Source organism: Puntigrus tetrazona, chromosome 18 (genome assembly GCF_018831695.1).
Source record: "Puntigrus tetrazona isolate hp1 chromosome 18, ASM1883169v1, whole genome shotgun sequence".
Taxonomy (NCBI): domain Eukaryota; kingdom Metazoa; phylum Chordata; class Actinopteri; order Cypriniformes; family Cyprinidae; genus Puntigrus; species Puntigrus tetrazona.
In genome coordinates this window covers 3173982-3191254 of record NC_056716.1, presented here as the reverse complement: position 1 = coordinate 3191254, position 17273 = coordinate 3173982, and the positions used below count along the sequence as shown (strand labels likewise).

Here is a 17273-nt window from a genome sequence, read left to right as displayed (position 1 = left end):
ATACAGTGCCATATGGTCAGTTGACGTCTAATGTTGAGCGCCTGCCGTACACTACGTGCACAATATGATTTATATGGTGAAATTTTGTTGAACACAAGTTATTTGTCTTGTTCAAAATAGGAGTTACACTGGCCATGCAGAAGCTGTAGTGTTTAATTTCATGTTTAATTTCATGTTAGCAGAATTTAAAGTGAAACACCCTGTTCTTAAGTGTCTTATTTGAGTCAGCTGCAGCTGGCAAAGGATGCATTGTTCAGTCTCAAAGTTAGCCACGAATGTTATTTAACAAGCGGAGGCTGGACCTTTTTTTTTTTTTTTTTTTTAAACAAGGCTACTGGTATGTAATTTTGCTAGTCTGTCAGTTTTTTAGAAAAAAGGTTTATTCATTTTTTATGTGTCACTGCTGATAATGTGATGCAATCTATTATTTAGAAACTCAGATTGTGTAAAATCTGTTTCATCTGCATTAAATATCTGTAAGTTAACTGAGCTTAAATTAAATGCTTTTTAAAAATGTTTGAAATGTTAGTTTGCTGTCATCTCTAAATAGACCAAAACAAGTAACAACAAAACCACTCAGTGACACATTTAATGACACATTTGTGCAATCCTTACTGGAAACAGGCCGTTTTCAGGGGACGTCATTGACTCTGTATTTGACGCGTCATGCTCATTACTTGTTTGAACGCTCTTGTCGTAGGCCTATTCTTTTTCCCAGAGTGTGAAGACACTTTAGCAGTTCTGTTCGAAATATTTTTCAGATCAGCCCAATGGAATGTGCCATACTTTTGCACCACGTCCGTTAAATCATGCTCGGTTTTCTTTTTGTGCAACGGCTCTCTTTCACGCTTGCTCAGAGCAGCGTGATTCATTGTTTATTGGAACCCTATCATTGAGCTGGAGATTCCAGCATTCTCCCGTGAGACCTGGAGGCAGGATGCAGAATCTTGAGCCCAGCAGATAATGTTTGAGCCATAGTTTGCTTGTGTGGGCAATGCAGACCTTTTTCCCTCCTCTGGGAACATCTTGGAGGATTTTTTTTCATTCGATAAAAGGCGTATAAATGGGCCGCTTTTATCACCATAAAGGGCAGAATTATGAATATGCATTCACATGCATATATTCAGTTGATTTTAGTCTGTGCGCTGACTTCCCTCTATTATCTGTGGTTTTTGGATCGGCTCTCTAACCCAGCGGAATGTACGATGTCCCAGCGGGGTCACCCCATAAGTAGCAGCTCCAAAACCAGAAACCTCTGGCTGCCTCCTGTCCCACCACCACACCACATTGCCACACTTTTGATTCTAAATAAGTTACCAAAGGATACGAGGACATGTTAGGCAAACAGAAAAGCCATCATTTAAGACGTGTATCAAAATATTAGCTCCTCATTTACTTCGCATGCACACACAACTGCGTCTGTTACAAGCCGTAAATAGGTTTCCACTGCACTTGCCAAATAAAACCATCTATCAGGTTCTTAGGCTCCTCAGTTTTAGCTTTATTAGGCAGCTTCTTAATATGTAGCGATGATGATTTCCAAACCATTGGCCTGGGGATTAGCATCCAAGTTGGCAGAGGCCTCCTTACCACATGAAAATACAGCTCACTTTTTGACATGAGGATAAGATTTCAGAGTTAATATTGGTTAAATCGTATTTAAAGTGCATAGCCAGGGTTGCAGAACGGCTGGGGCAAAAAAGCATGCACAAAATTATAATTAAATAAGAGCATGTGAGAGGGACTTACAACTGAGAATTATCTGGCTAGACACACGTCAGCTGAATGTATTCATGTTTCTCTATTTGTCACTACCTAGAAAAGCCATTGGGTCTGTCTGGATCATCAAGAACCAAATTTAGGCGAGAATGCCGGGATAAGTTGTCAGTGTTACCCGACCAAAACAATTGTAAACACAAACTTTCTACTTCCATCTTTGTAGTTTCTAATATGTTTATTCAATTGTCAATAACCCCCATTTAACTTCTGACAGTCATTAAAGGCTATTAAACATTAATGACCATCAGAAGTTTAATGGAGACTCTGTAGTCCCAGCGTGCCATAGCCACACTGTATCAAATGTCTGTTTAAACAATATGAAGATCGTTTTTAATATCGTAAGCATTTTAGAGCTTTTAGGGAGCATTGTATTGCTAAGTTCAGTTTGTAATTTTGAACTGGCGTTAACGGACAAATTAGTTTTTTCCATGCATAAAGACATTTTAGAAACCCATACATGTTTGATGTAAAGGCGTGCTTAATGATGTTTTCAATGATCTGTCTCTTAATGCCGCTCAATGTGAAAACTATGCCTGCATTGTCTAAAGAGACAGCTAACACTGACCTTTCGACTGCCCTGTCCTTGGCTGTGACCTCTGGCGGTAAGCCACCCATACGGTCCACTCAGCACATGTCCTGCTGAGCAGTGCAGAGCGGCTTAAGGATCGACGGCCTCTTTCCTGTCTCCTTCGCCCTTCCTAAAGATGCAGTCATGCTTGACAACCTGGCTTCAGGTGTCCCTTTCACTCTGGGCCGTGGCTGGGTCCTCGGCATCACGGGTGTGAGGCTGGAGCCAGAGCAGCAGCCCAAAGCTGCTAATCCTCTTTCCCTACTGATCCTCTTCCTCTCTGCCTCCTCACCCTGCCACCACGCCGCCCTCTCAGGGTTAAGAGGGCAGCTTAGGGAGGAGGCCCATGTTACTCAACACCAGAGCAAAACAAAACAAAAACCTTCAAGTGTTGAACACTAATCCGTCTAGTCCATGGAGGGTAACTTACCGTAGATTATCTCATTTTGCGGGTCAACGATTAGCCTTGACACAAGCTACATTATGAACTCCTATGAGTGCAGGTTTATCTTGAAGTGCCACTGTGATCAGGATTATGTCTTTTATCTGTTGTTGTACTTGTCATCAGAGTGTGTCTTTATCCCTCTGGGACCCAGCAAATCATTTTTGTCCTTTGTTGGGGACATATTTATTTATTTGTTTATAGAAATATCTGTTTTATAGTAAACTGATCAAAGATGACAGTCAAGATTTGTTATGTTGCAAATTTTTTTTTTTCAAATAAATGCTGTTCTTTTGAACTTTCAAGAAAGAGTCATGAAGAAATTTCAAAGAATGCTAAAAAATTGTGATAATTAAAAAAATGATATTTACAAAAAAATAAGGAACTGTTTATTGAGCACAAGATCAGCATATTAGACTGTTTTCTGAAGGATCATGTGACATCCTTCTAGGACCCAGCAAATCATTTTTGTCTTCTGTCAGGGACATGTTTATTTATTTAGGTTTTAGAGGAGTATCAATTTTATAGTAAACTGATAAAAAAATGACAGTCAAGATGTATCATTTTACAAAATAGTTCTATTTCAAATAAATGCTCTCCTTTTGAAAGCTGAAAAAAACCCATCATATTCAAAAGAACGGAAAAGAAGAAATGTTTACTGAGGTCATATCGGAATATTAGAACGTTTTCTGAAGGATCATATGACACTCTTTGTCCTTCTAGGACCCAGCTAATAATTGTTGTTTAATTAAGTTTTATAGAAATATCAATTTATAGTAAACTGGTAAAAATACTGTAAAGACCTATAGTTTTACAAAATATTTATATTTCAAATAATGAATGCCATTCTTTTGAAGTTCTTGAAGAAAAAATGTCTATTGAGCAACAAATAAGCATATTAGAATGATTTCTGATAGATCATGTGACACTGAACACCTCTAATAACTATTTGTTTTTTGAGCGTGAGACCGAGCACATGCGAAAGAATAACTTTTAAAAGCTTGTGAAAGTCTTCTCTCACAGCCTTCCTTTTGTCAAGTGATGTCACTGAGGGCATACGTAAGCAAGTGCGGCTTTGAGGTGGGCTTGTGTGAATTGCGTGGTAGAGACAGGCACGGCTGATGGCTCGGAGGAGTGAGGCAGACTGCACCTGTGTTCAGCCGACCCCCCCACTGTCTCTCATTACCTCTGCTCTGTGGGCACTCATATGTGCTTCATACTGCAGCCGCGCACTGCTCCGTGTGCTCAGGATATCAGCATTGAATGCTATCGTGGACACACCTAGAGAGAAACATGTCTCAAAAGAACCATACAGTAATTTTGTGCTTATATTGTTTTGAGCCGACATCCCTTCTGGCTTGTTGTTTTTCTCTTATATCATAGTGGGTGGGTTTTGAATGTGATGTTGTTTTCATGCCACATTATTGTTTTCTATCATCACTGCGTTTGTAGTTTTAAGGAATTGTTATCACATAATGGCACATCATCTGTCACTCATGACAGAGTTGTAATGCCAGAGTGTCTGTAATGCTTTCAGCTAAAAAGACAAGCACTTCTTCTAAAATGATAAAATACTGTTTTTTTTTCTGCTAGTTAGACTTCCTTCACAATTATTGATGCCAAAATCATTTTGTCTATAAAGCAGGCACTAGTGATGGGTGAAATGACTACAAAAACTCTTGATGATGTTCAGTAAATAACTTAATGTGACTTAATTAAGTGTTTTATATTAATATATAATATGTTGATATTTGTTGATTGAGGAACTGTCAGTAAGTGCAACTGAGCAGTCACTGTAGCGAACAACATTTGAGAATTTAAATGCAAAAAGTAAATTCAGTATATTTAGTTTTAGTGAAGTTTAGTTTACAAATGCAAATAATCTAGATAAAAATAAAGAAGGCATAAATGTGAAAAATCTAAAAGAAGAATATGCAGTATTTCATTTTTGTTTATATGCAATGACTTCACTCAATGCATAAGGATAAAGAACATTAAATATCTGCATATTTATTATTTATGTATTACTTTTTTAAGCCACAGATTAATTGTTTGATTGACAAAAATGACATTAATCATAATTTTAGATTATTTGATTCATAGAAATTAATTTAACTCAAATGCAGCTTACGTCAGGTTAGATGTGCATTAAACTCATCACAGTGTACACAGTGTTGCTTAGTTTTATAGTAGCAGCAAAAGCGTTGTGAATAAATTGTAAAAATTCAATAAATTGCCCAGCCCTATGTCACAGTGAGCTGAAAGCATGTTTGGCATGTAAATCATAATAGCAAAACCATCTACTTGTCCTGGGTGTGTCTTTTTTTTTGTTTAACAAGACTTTTCCTTCTTGCCAGAAGCTTTTAAACTGACTTGAACCTGACAGAACGATAAAACCATAATGCTAGATAGAGTAACGCATCCAGTCATGAAGGAAATAAAACTATAATTAATTACTGACAAAAAGGTCATTCCAAAAATGTTTTGCTTGTTTTGTCACACTGTATCAGTTAATCCTGAATGAGGATTGTTGCGGTTCAGGTCATGTCAGAACCTGTGGCACAGTAGGAAATAATGCAGCTGCGCTTCACAAACAGGAAGAAAAGGGGCCCTTATCTGTGTTTTTCCCAGTTGTTGGAGAGATTCGGTGAGTTGTGGTTGGAAAGGGCTATAAAAGATTTGATACATGACAGTAGGAGAGCATACTGTAAATTGCTATTAGTGGACATTTAATTATTGACTTTCCTTCTCCTTTGGAATTAAGTTCTAGCACTGAGTTATTCCGATCACGAGCTACCGCGAGAAGAAAGAGAAACCCATGCTGGAGATGAGGCCATTATATCATTGTAATGACAAGCAGATACGTTCAGAATATAAAATGCTAAATTACTGTCTTTTGTACAGTGCGATTCCGCTCTAACCCTAAACACATGTCCGATCTGGCTGTGAACCCTGCCGATATACTTCTGGCACGCTGTCACATCTAACTGTGAGGGAGTTTTAAATTACCCTAATCCCCTGAATTTGTGAAGACGTAATTCCAGTAATATATGACTCCAGTGATTTGTCAAGGCCACCTGGAATATTTTCCATCTTTCCACTGTCTGCAGCACACTGATAGCAGGATGTCCATGTAAAAAGCTCCATCCTGGATGTAAATGGAGCTCTTTGTCTTAACTGTGCTGAGAGGGAAATTGCCTGTGCTTTTAGATCCATATTCAACACAGCGCTATTTCAATGGGGTCTTTTATTTTACTGGTGTTCAGCTGAAGAATCCGACTATTGCCGGGCCCTCTTCCATCTTGATTTCTATTCTGTTACCGGATGGAAACAATCTCAAGCTTCAGAGAAACATCAGCTTGTTTTCTGTCCATTCAGTTAAGTCGAATTCAGCACATTTCATTGATTTAAAACCAGTATGACACAACTTTACTGAGAACAGTATCCGCTAGCTTCGGGTGCTTTGGCCGTCATGGAGATTTTCTCTTCATAGTCTTGTATCCTGTTCTGAGCCGTAACCGAATATCGTGAATAGTTAACCATAGTAAATCTCTGTAGCGTGTACATGTTTTATTAGGTTTCCCCTTTCATTGATTTTGCACATTGATGAGATTAACTCTCACGGGTCAGCAGTGTCCGTCTATTTATCACTCGCCTTGCCATGCCGATACCCTGATATCGCAGAGGAAGCATGGCGAGATTGGTACGGGCTGAAAGGCCGATATGAAAGTAGTTGACCTCTGCCATGTAAGGAGAAAGAAGTAGAAGCCAGGACAGGGAGGTATCAGTTTTACAGGCATGACATCACCCTCCCTCTGGTGCTGGCACTTTACAGTGAGGGAAAACATGACGCCACTCCCTCAGTAAAAGTCTGAGCAGTTAAAAAACAGCAAAGTACACAGGACAATAAGATGCACATGCGACTTTGTCTCGGTGAAGTATTTCACAAGTGCATTAACATGGTTCAGTCTTCAAATACGATGACTGGCAAGTATAATAATTGGTTATATATAAATAATAGGTATTTGAGTGGAAAAATTGAGGTTACACTATACAGTGATTGATTCCGCCAAGTGTGCCGTGTCATGTCACTGTGTTCTCAAACTCTTTGGTTGTACTACACCCGTAAGTGCGTAAAGTTCTGCTTGTTGCCAGCTTTCTCTCTCTCTCTCTGCTGATCCAGGTGAAATAGAACTCGGGCCTGGTATCCCAGCTGCTCTGTGGCCATACTTGGCCAGCATCTCTGACACCCGGGGTCTTATCTCTCGCTCGGCCGGCCCCCTCCCCCTCTTCTCCAATCGGCTGTCTGTCAGTGGCTTAGCTGCTAGCCTGCTTCAGAGCACACATGGGAAGAGAGCTAGGCCGTCACTAACCACCCAGTCAGGCCACAGGCTATCAGGGAACAGTTGGGCTGAAAAGATTCCTGGGAAGGAAAACAGCAGGGCCTCACTCTCGCTGGCACTGCGTCACACTAGACCCTTTTGTCTTTGTATTTTATTTTTAGATTTTCCTCTCTGTCTTAAAGCTGGTTACGAGTCAGCTCAGGATCGAACCTGTATTTCTCATCTGCCCCTATGTCACATCTCTTTCACTGGAGCGTCTGGACCACTAGTAGCACATGAAAACCCTTTGGATTCAGTAATGAATTAATTTATCAGACGAATAACCATATCGTGTTCCTAAACCAATGTTTGCATTTTCTTTCTCTGCATATTTGAAAACTCATTAGAACAAGGCAACTGAAAGATTTGCTTTACCTAAGGAAAGCATTATTTGTTATGCTACACAGACCAAAGAATTCCCGCTAACCGAAAAGCAAACATACGCAGACAACGCATATCTGTGCACTTCAAACATTAGTTCATTGTGTTGAGTTAAGAGAGACTGCATTTAGAGTCCATTAGTTAAAGAGAAGCATTTTCTAAAGAAGTGCTTCCATTGTACAGTACATTGCATAAACACCAGCGCAGCTGCAAGCAGACGTTTATGTAAGAGCATATCTATATTTTAAAATTGTTTTTTGCGCTGAATGGAGGAAGTAAAAATTGTCACGGCAGCCTCTCTAGAGCATGTATGCTACGGTGACATTCTTTTCTCTCATTTCGTCTCGAACCATTTCTCATCAGGCGGTCTTGTTCTGCAAAACAAAGAGTCAGTGGTTTTAACCTTCTGCAAAACTTAACAACAGACTCCAGCTAAATAACACTAAGTGGATTCTACCGTTTAAGCCCATAATGCAATTAAAAGAACAGTTTGACTTGCCAAATAAAAGATTTTTTTGACATTCTCTTGAAATTGTAGGGTACTCTGCAATTGCATTTTTCTTCAAGGGCCCCAGAGAGATTCAGCTTATGGGTCGGGTTGCCATCATGTCATTTTGAAAAATCACACAAGGGGAAGCATTTTTATCCTGAACAGCTTTTTGCTTTAGATTTCAAGCAAATGATATGTAGCTTCATCGTTGCTGCCTTCTTTTCTTTCATAGAATGTCTTTTTTTATCTGTTACGCTGTCTGTGTTTGTCTGTTGAGAGATTATTGTGCATCAATCTTTCTATATATATATATATATATATATATATATATATATATATATATATATATATATATATATATATATATATATATATATATATATAATCTCATCAGTTCACAACCTTTCCCAGTTTATGAGTCATTGGCATCCATGCTGCCTGGATTGCATAAACCTTTTACATAATGGAGTATTGTAGAACAGTGGGACTGAAGAGGATTGAAATGTCATAGGGAAAGAGCATAGTATCAAATATTTATTGTAAGCCGTTCTAAAGTTTTCCTGTAAAAAGCTAAAGTATCTCACAGGTCAGGCAGAGGAAAGCATTCTGTGTCTGCTGTGACAGTTGGAGTTCTAAAGTGAGGATTTTTTTTTTGTTTAGCTACAGACATTACCTTAGTAATCACACTGTAGATGGTTAGTCAATTTGGTGATATCTGGAAATGGTTTTTTAGATTGCATATTTTTTTTGTGCCAGTAGTTTTAATAGCACAATAACAGCAGGCTGTGTATTTGTTGTTTGATTTGAGGTAAACGTGGTGTCTTTAAATTCATTCCCTGTAATGCACAACTGTACTCTAAGTAGGCAGCTCACTAGATTTTGAAAAGCAGTCCCAGCATTGTGAGTGATTTGTCTGTGCAGAAGAGGTTTCTATGAGTTGTGTGCACGTTATGCATTAATGCACGGCATTTTTAATACTCATTCGCCACTGTTCCCTGAGGAGAAAATCTCAATTCATCTCCACTGTTTATCATTTCTGAGCTGAGATCTGCGCAACATCAAAAGACCGCCATGCCAGTTAACACAGCTCACAGGGTGGCTCTGGGCAAAATGGGGGGTAGTTCTGAGGGTGGGTAGACACTTTGTGCATCAGTGGGGGATTAGTTATCTCTGGTGATGACTCACTTTCTCTCTGTGATGATGGACGGTCATGCAAAAAGAGCCAGGAACACATGCCATCACTTCATACAACAAGTCCAGAAGAATGCTTTCATGCAAACATCTAGAGATCACACCGACTATGTGTGTGTGTGTGTCTATAATGCTGTTAGTGTTAGTGAGAGTGGGTGAGAAAACTAGAGGAGAGTCAGAATATTCTTTGTGAAAATCATGCAATTGAAATGAATCACAGTAAACATAAGTTTCATTTAAAAGTAACTTGAAAGATTGAAAGTTTTAGTGCCAAAGTCTGACCTCTGAACTCCTGTTGTAATTTTACGCTCTATGACCTTTTTAAAAAAAAAAAAAAAGTATAGCCAAAGAGCACATTTAAATAAAGTTTAATAATGCATAATCTTGAGAGACTCACCAGTGGGGAGTAAGAAAAATCCTATGCTGACTTTTGTGTCAAGACATTCTGCCGGCACATTGACATACTGTCATAATAGATTTTAGTGATGAAATTATTTTCAAGACAAGCTCGCAGTTCTTTCTTTTTGATTTCTCTTGTGATGGAGATGTTGAGTGAGCTGGTGTAGATACGATGTCAAAGACGATCACACATCAATCAAAGACCCTGATATTTTGGTTGGTAAGCTTTAAGTTGCCCACTTAAAGACAACATTGTATTCGCAACTGATTTTACTGACATTTCTGAGTAAGATAATATTAATTGAGGAATAAAAATGGGAATAAAAGTCAGTTTTATGTGGTTTAATAATAATAACCTTTATTTAACCAGGTAAGTCAATTGAGAGCTAGTTTTCAATTACAATGACAACCTGGCCAAGAGGCAGCATAAAAGGCAGGTACAATATATAAAAAGAGTTACAAATAACACAATTACAAGCAGTGACATATACAAACAAACAAATAACTAAAAGCAAGTACAATCATCTTTTACTATTGACTCTCATTGATTCATCAGAGCATATTACTGTAAAGAAAAGATTGTTGTTTTCATGTATAGTTTCTTATCGAAATGTAATAAGTTGCTCCACTTTTTAAATTACTTTTCTTCTGATGTAGCCAAGGTCACTTGGGTGAAAAAAATTAGAAAATTATGAAGAGGCTGAATTTTTTTTTTTTTTTTTTTTTAAGATAATTTCCCACTGAAATAGTTTCATTCGATGAAATGTGTCACATAATAGAAGCTAAATGCGTCTCTGTCATTTGTCGTCTTTCTGTAGATCATTTTAATTAAACAGCTAGAAATTGGCCGATATAAACATCGAACACAGTGATTCAGTGTAAAACAGTTGTTTAGATAATACTCTTTTACACTAAACCGATGGCTTGGAGATCCATTATTTTTTATTATAAACTCCAAAATCCCAGATCCCAGTCACAATTAACATGAGTAAACGTTCACCCACCCAGCGTAGTGGTCTCCCCACATGAAATGGATCTAACTGTTAGGAGAGGGTCATCGCTTTATCCTTGAGAAACTGAGAATCCATTCATCGGCTCGGCTTGGAAACCTGACTGACGCAAATGGATCACTGGGAATATGAGTGTCCCAGCAGTAATTATGTTACAACGCTGCTACCGCACACGACCAGAGGGTAGGGGGGGGGTGGGTGGTGGTAAAAAGAATAGTGATACTTCTCTTGTTTCATTACAAGTTTTTTTTCACCCTCTTTTGTCCTTTTCTTATTGCCTGTCATATTCACGCACACACACAGACAGTGCACAACGAGTGCCTGCTTTAAATCAGTCATGACATTTACCATGTGCTGAAGAGTGAACTTCACAGTAGCACGTCACACCTAACAACTGCAATCAAAGGCTAGTTTTAAGTCAGGCTAGTTGCACTATTTCTTTTTTGCTCTTGTCTGCTTGCGACTTTTCTACATTTACAGATGTCTTTGTCATTTTTTTCTTTGAAACATTTAGCGAGAGCTGAAAGTAAATGATGTAATGGATGATCAAGGAGGGGACAGTGGTGGGAACAAGAGCCATATTGAAGTTTTCTCCATGGCTTTTTCAGCATGGCCCCCAAGGCATCTTCTCAGTCAAAGTCACCTTGCGTAGTCCGCCCCATTCCCAGCTCTCGACCTTGCTAAAATCCTTGATTGATTGTGGGCACGTCTAGTGTGCGCTCTGCATTCTCTCACTCTGAATTTAGCATTTTTGTTTTGTTTTTAGAATTTAAAAGTAATAGACATTCTATTCATGACAATAGCATGGTTTCTAGTGTATTTTTATGTTTTTGCCCTGAATTACAGTCTGTAGAAGTACACGCTAAAGCCAAAGCCATGCTGCAGATTTCAGTTAATTGATTTTGTTCAGTTTATGATGGTCACAGACCTATGAATTCATCCAGTCAGAGGACAGCAAACGTGTGATATTTTGAGCCTCATATTTTAAGACTCATATTGTTTTCATAGTTTCTGTGTGAATTTGTTGTGGTTGGAGTGACTGGTAGCATTCATCCATCTATTCTCCACGTTGCTTGTACTATAGGGTCACAGTTAGTATTCTATTCATTTATTGTTTAAAGTGTCCCTGTTATGGGTAATGGAAGGTTCATATGTTAAGTCTCCTATAACAGATTGATATGCATGCAAGGTCAAAAACACTTTCAATGTCTTATAATATGCATTCATTTTTACATTACTTGCTCAGCAACTCACCTATTTCATTTAACAATTCATTTTTTAAAAATTCTCCGTTGCATGACGCTAATCTGCAGTGATTGGTCCGATTGGTCTCATTTTCATTGTGTTTGTGTTTGTGCTGCTTTGTGTACAGCATTACCAGGGAAACTGTTATTTAACAGCTCTAGTGGCAAAGAATGAATTTGCATTTTCATTCAGACCTACACGAAAAGACCAACAAGCGATCTGGTAATATGCTAATTTTTCATGTTGATGTCAACATGAAATGGTTTGGGATTCTTTTGAATGAGTCAACTCTTTATTGTGAGAGAAAATAACTTTGGAGGTTGTTTTCATCCACTTTTTTTGAGATGTGTTTTGAGATGACATGGGTGATATTTACCTATAAATGTCCTAAACCTGATTAATCTTGTATTTTGGGAATTTTTTTCTCTTGCTGTTATTACAGCCGTTCAGACCTGGGAGAGTTTGGATGTGGTGATGGCATTTTGGAGGTGAGAAGTGGCTTTGTCTCCCTCACCTCCCTGCCTCTGACACCAAGCTTTTCCCTGTTATAGTTATATGCGAGATGTGCGGCAGATCGTCTCGGCTGGCATTGATCCGGACAGGGAGTACAGCGCGGTCAGAGGAGAGTTGTTGAATGGAGCGTGCAGTCATTAGCAGAGATTAACCACCCAATGGCTGCCTGCTCAGCAGTATCAGAGAGCTGCTCATCAAACAAACACTATATGAACATCTATATCACACGCACTCTTAAATCCAGAGTGTCTCACAGAGTATCTAATGCAGAGATAATGACACAGATCAGACTTCGGCTGAGAGATTGAATGAGGAGTTTGCAATATCAAGGTTGTTTTTAAGTCATCATGTTTTCTTGGAATGTCTTTTTTTTTTGCCTACAGTGTTTTTTTGGGAATGTCTTTCTTTTTTTGGGAAACTATGTTTTGTGTTTGGGCCAGCCAAGGATAGACACAGTCTCCTGTCACATACACAGTAACCTGGAGCTCTAGGGACATGTCTTTAGATCGTATTTCACAAATAGTATTGTATAAAGTCCCCTTTAAGGAAATATTCACCTCCTCTGTCGTTTTCCACTGTGTGAAATGAAACTTGTTTATTTTTAATCACATCCTTCCTTTTTGTGATGCAAATGGCAAGTTTCCAGATTGAAGCATGACATCAACATTGAGTTGAGTTTTTCTGAACATCAGACAGTGACATATAAGACGTAGCATTCAAATGTGGCCTACTAGTTTTTGTAGTTTGCCAATATATCGCAAAATCTATCGGATCGATCTAGTTATGCCTCTGAAACCGTATGAGATTTTGTAGTTTCTCTCCTCGAGCATTATCTACTACTACGCACTTGTTCCTATTCTTTTATTCTGTTCTCTTATTATATTTTGCATAATGAAATGCTGAAATATAAATGTAGAAAATCTCTAGTTCACGCCTGTGCATGATTCCTCATATTTCAGTCTCCCCTCCAGGGCCCTTTTTTTTGTTGACATGTACATATGTACCATTTTCCTGAAACACTGCTCATATCCTGATCATCTCAACTTGAGAAGAATGTGTTTCAAACTCATTTGTCCTGCCGCGTAACATCACCTTAAGCCATATTTTAAAAAGGAAGTTAACATGGTGTGAAAAGTTCGTTACGAGTGAGCGCGCACAGCGTTATTCCATCTGCGCTCGCACACGCTCCTTCTCAGAGCCTCATTTTCACTCATTTCTTCACGCACACCCCTTTGCTGGATCTTATTAATTATATCTCATTAGTTGCCTTGGAAACAGAGGTGAGGGAATGTAGAGAGAGGAAACTGAGAGACTTAACAAGGGAAAGAATGAGAAGATGAGAGCCACAGAGAAAGGAAGCAAGGTAGAAAGACAGCAGAAAAAAAAGTGTGAGGTGGAAGAGAGGAAAGTGGCGTTGTCAGATTAGCATCGGGAGACATTAACAACGACAAAGCTGCTTGGGCCGGATGCTTTACCATGGACTGCTGGAAAGGAAGATAAGCACATGTTCACAAAGGCAGACACCAGCAACCCTCCTCCCTATCCAGGCCAGGGCCGCCACATCTGCAGGTACACAGCCACCTCTTCCGGAGAACAAAAGCCCAGGCTCCCCGCCCTCCCCTTTTCTTTTGTGTTCTTATGTCAACGTATCAGTCCAAATGAATCCTAAAAGTCTTCCCACCAGACCCACAACAGCAAGGCCACACTAAATGGAGGCAACTCAATCCATTTATATTAAGAATCAGCTTATTGTTTGTGGTCGGTCAGTGTGGTGATTTATATTTTAAAGTTCTACATGGTCTACTGCAGATCTGTCCCATTTTACGGCTTCATCCTTCTTTGGTGTGCTATCGAATGGTGATTCATAGTTATGTAAGCAGGGAAGGTTTGAGCTTCTTATCAGTGGAGGCCAAAAAAAGGGAAGCCTGGTGTTGCTTGTTTAAAAAAAAAAAAAAAAAAAAACATCGAATGGAAAGAATAGAAAACGAGCGAGAGCTCTGAAGAGCGCTCTAGAGTCGCCTGCGAAATGGCCCTGGTTGTAAACATAATAAACATGGTGGGAGAATACACAGGAGATGGACTTGTGTAGTTGTTTAGTCTCCTACAGACAGGAAGATAACAAGGGGAAGGATCAGAGCAGAAGCTTGTCCCAATGGCTCCTTTTTCCCCCTTTCTTCTCTCTCTCTCTTTGCTTCTTGCTTTCCCTTTCCCACCCCGTCTAGCTCTTTCTCTAATGTCTCTGGCTGGCTGCTATTGGTCATCTGAAGGGGTTTGAAAAACAGGAAGTTGAGGAGCAGGATGTAGGGAGAGTGCTCTGCCCACAGCTTGTTCTAGGACGTTTAGCTTTCAGGGCGGCTGTGCACAGGAAACAACGCTGTCATGATGGTGCCTGAGATTCTAGACACTGCCAGAAAAGTAAAAAGAAAAGTAGTGACACTCTCTTCTTTTTCAAGTGCTGTCAATACATTTCACTTTACACCACTGAAGAAAGGTAGGGATGATTTTTGATACTGATATAGCATTTATATTGCCAGAAACCGTTTAGTTGTTAATAATTCAGTTTACTCCTTGCTCACCTGAGCACACACAAATATATATATATATATATATATATATATATATATATATATATATATATATATATATTTGTAAGTTTTATTTTATATTTTTAATCCTTTACAAATTTTCAACTTTCATACTTACAATTTATTGTGTAAACAAACACTTGTTGAACTGTATACAGAACCTGGAAGTTTATTTGTAGCTCGTAGTTGCTCATATTCTTGATATGTTTTCAATATAGCTCAGGAAACCCCAGTTTATACACTTATGGGATTAGAGAAACACTCTCCAAAATGATAGGTTTGTGTAAAAGTGAGGTAGTAAAGGTTTAGCGGGCAGATGAGGGAAGCGGTGTGTGAGTGTGTGTATGTGTGCGGTAATTACAGTGGGAGTAGGGCATGTTTTATTGAGTGTGAAAAGGCCTGACCCCAGTACCAGCCCTCCCACTCTCACATTGGCACGTTCCGAAGGGAGAGAGAGCGAGAAGCCTATCACTAACACACGGCTTGTTTTTCTCACACACGCTCACACCCACTCGCACACTCACAAACAGCGCAATCATTTACATTTATATAGACCCTCTCATCATGGGATCATCTCAGTTACAATACACAATCCTCCCGAGTAGTATGAAGGACATGGGAGTTAACTTGTTTATAAGACAAGGGAGTGTCGGCATGTCAGGTGGGGCCTCTCCTCTTCACATCTCAAACTGTGTGAGATAAATGCATGTTTCATATCTCACATGCAGATCAATCCTATATTACGTTACACCAGAAAAGATATTCCCCCGTTTCAGTGTGTGTGAGTGTGTTTGCACCTGTGTTCATCGGTGAGCAAGTGAATGACCCGTGTGTAGCGAGGTCAGGGTCAGTGCAGTAAGCACATGGACATGTCTCACTAGAGATCGGCTTTACTGTGCACATTCTGTGGGTCGTGTACACCTATTGATTTTCATGTCAGGCCCCGGCAGTTGCTCCTATAGAGACATATTCCCTGCTTATCGATCATAGTGACTGCAAATGTTTGGTAAGCAGCTTTCAAAACTGCTGGACTGGTTTAAATCAAAGATAAACCTTTGACTAGGTGTACCGAATCAAAAGAGTGCATTTGGAATGCCATTTTTGCCATTATATTAATGCGTGTTTTACTCAAGAACTGTACTGCTGCCACAAATTACATCACACGTCAGTTATCTTAATGTTCGCTTAGTTTTACATTCTCTGCTGACTGCCGTTCATTTTTGGCTTGATAGCGTGCAGTGAAAGAGTGTGTAATATTCAGGAGAGCTGATGTAATCGGCAGTGGTTTTCGGACTGCTGGCTCTGCTGCCCATGTCCTGGAGCGCTGGAGTGATCCAACAGACTCTTTGTGGATCCCACCCACAGCCAGCAAGCCCCACTGTTTCCACCATACTTTTCTATAAAGCCAACTCAGACAGGATATTCTTTCTTTGTTCACTGCATTTTTGATGTGACTTTTGCTTTTGAATTAAACTGATACAGTATCTTCTCTGTTGATCTGAGGTAAACAGTGATAAACCACACTGACCACAATCACACATTGTTAAAGGCAATTTCATGTAAGTTTTATATCATTTCTAATAGGTATGCACTGATATGTAAGCAGTACCAATAAACTGCTAAACTCGAAAATTCGGTCACACTTTATTTAAGGCCCGGTTCTCGCTGTTAACAAACCACTAACTGATATTTGCCTTAATAAACTCATAATTTGCTGCTTATTAATAATTAGTAAGGTAGTTGTTAAGTTTAGGAATAGGAATGTAGAATGTGCTTCAAAAGCACTAATAAACAGCTAATATGCTTATATGTATGGCATTAATGAACTAGTTAATAGTGAGAATTGGTGACTATATGAAAGTGTTACTGGAAATGTAAAGATTAACATTATTTTGTCTAAATAAATAATTTTATATTGCAAGTGGGTTTATTTCGAAATATGATAAATAGTAGCTTACATTTAACTTATTATTAACAAAATGATTTGCTTGTATATTTTTGTGCAATACAAGTATTTAATTAATTATTGCCGTCAAATAAAAGCTTTTATTATTATTATTGCTTTTGTTTGCATAATATTTGTGTGTACTGTGTATATTATGTATATAATAAAGAAAACATAACGTTTATATATATATATATATATATATATATATATATATATATATATATATATATATATATATATATATATGAATTTAAATATATACATGCAAATACATAAAACATTTCAAAATATATGCTTTATGTGTGTATCTTTCTGTAATCAAGATTAATCATTTGACAGT

General features: G+C 38.6%; 1 protein-coding gene across 14 annotated transcripts in view; it reads left to right on the top strand.

Moving 5' to 3' along the window:
* Window positions 1–17273, top strand: part of mef2aa (myocyte enhancer factor 2aa) — an 84042-nt gene that overhangs the window by 7662 nt on the left and 59107 nt on the right. The window lies entirely within an intron of this gene.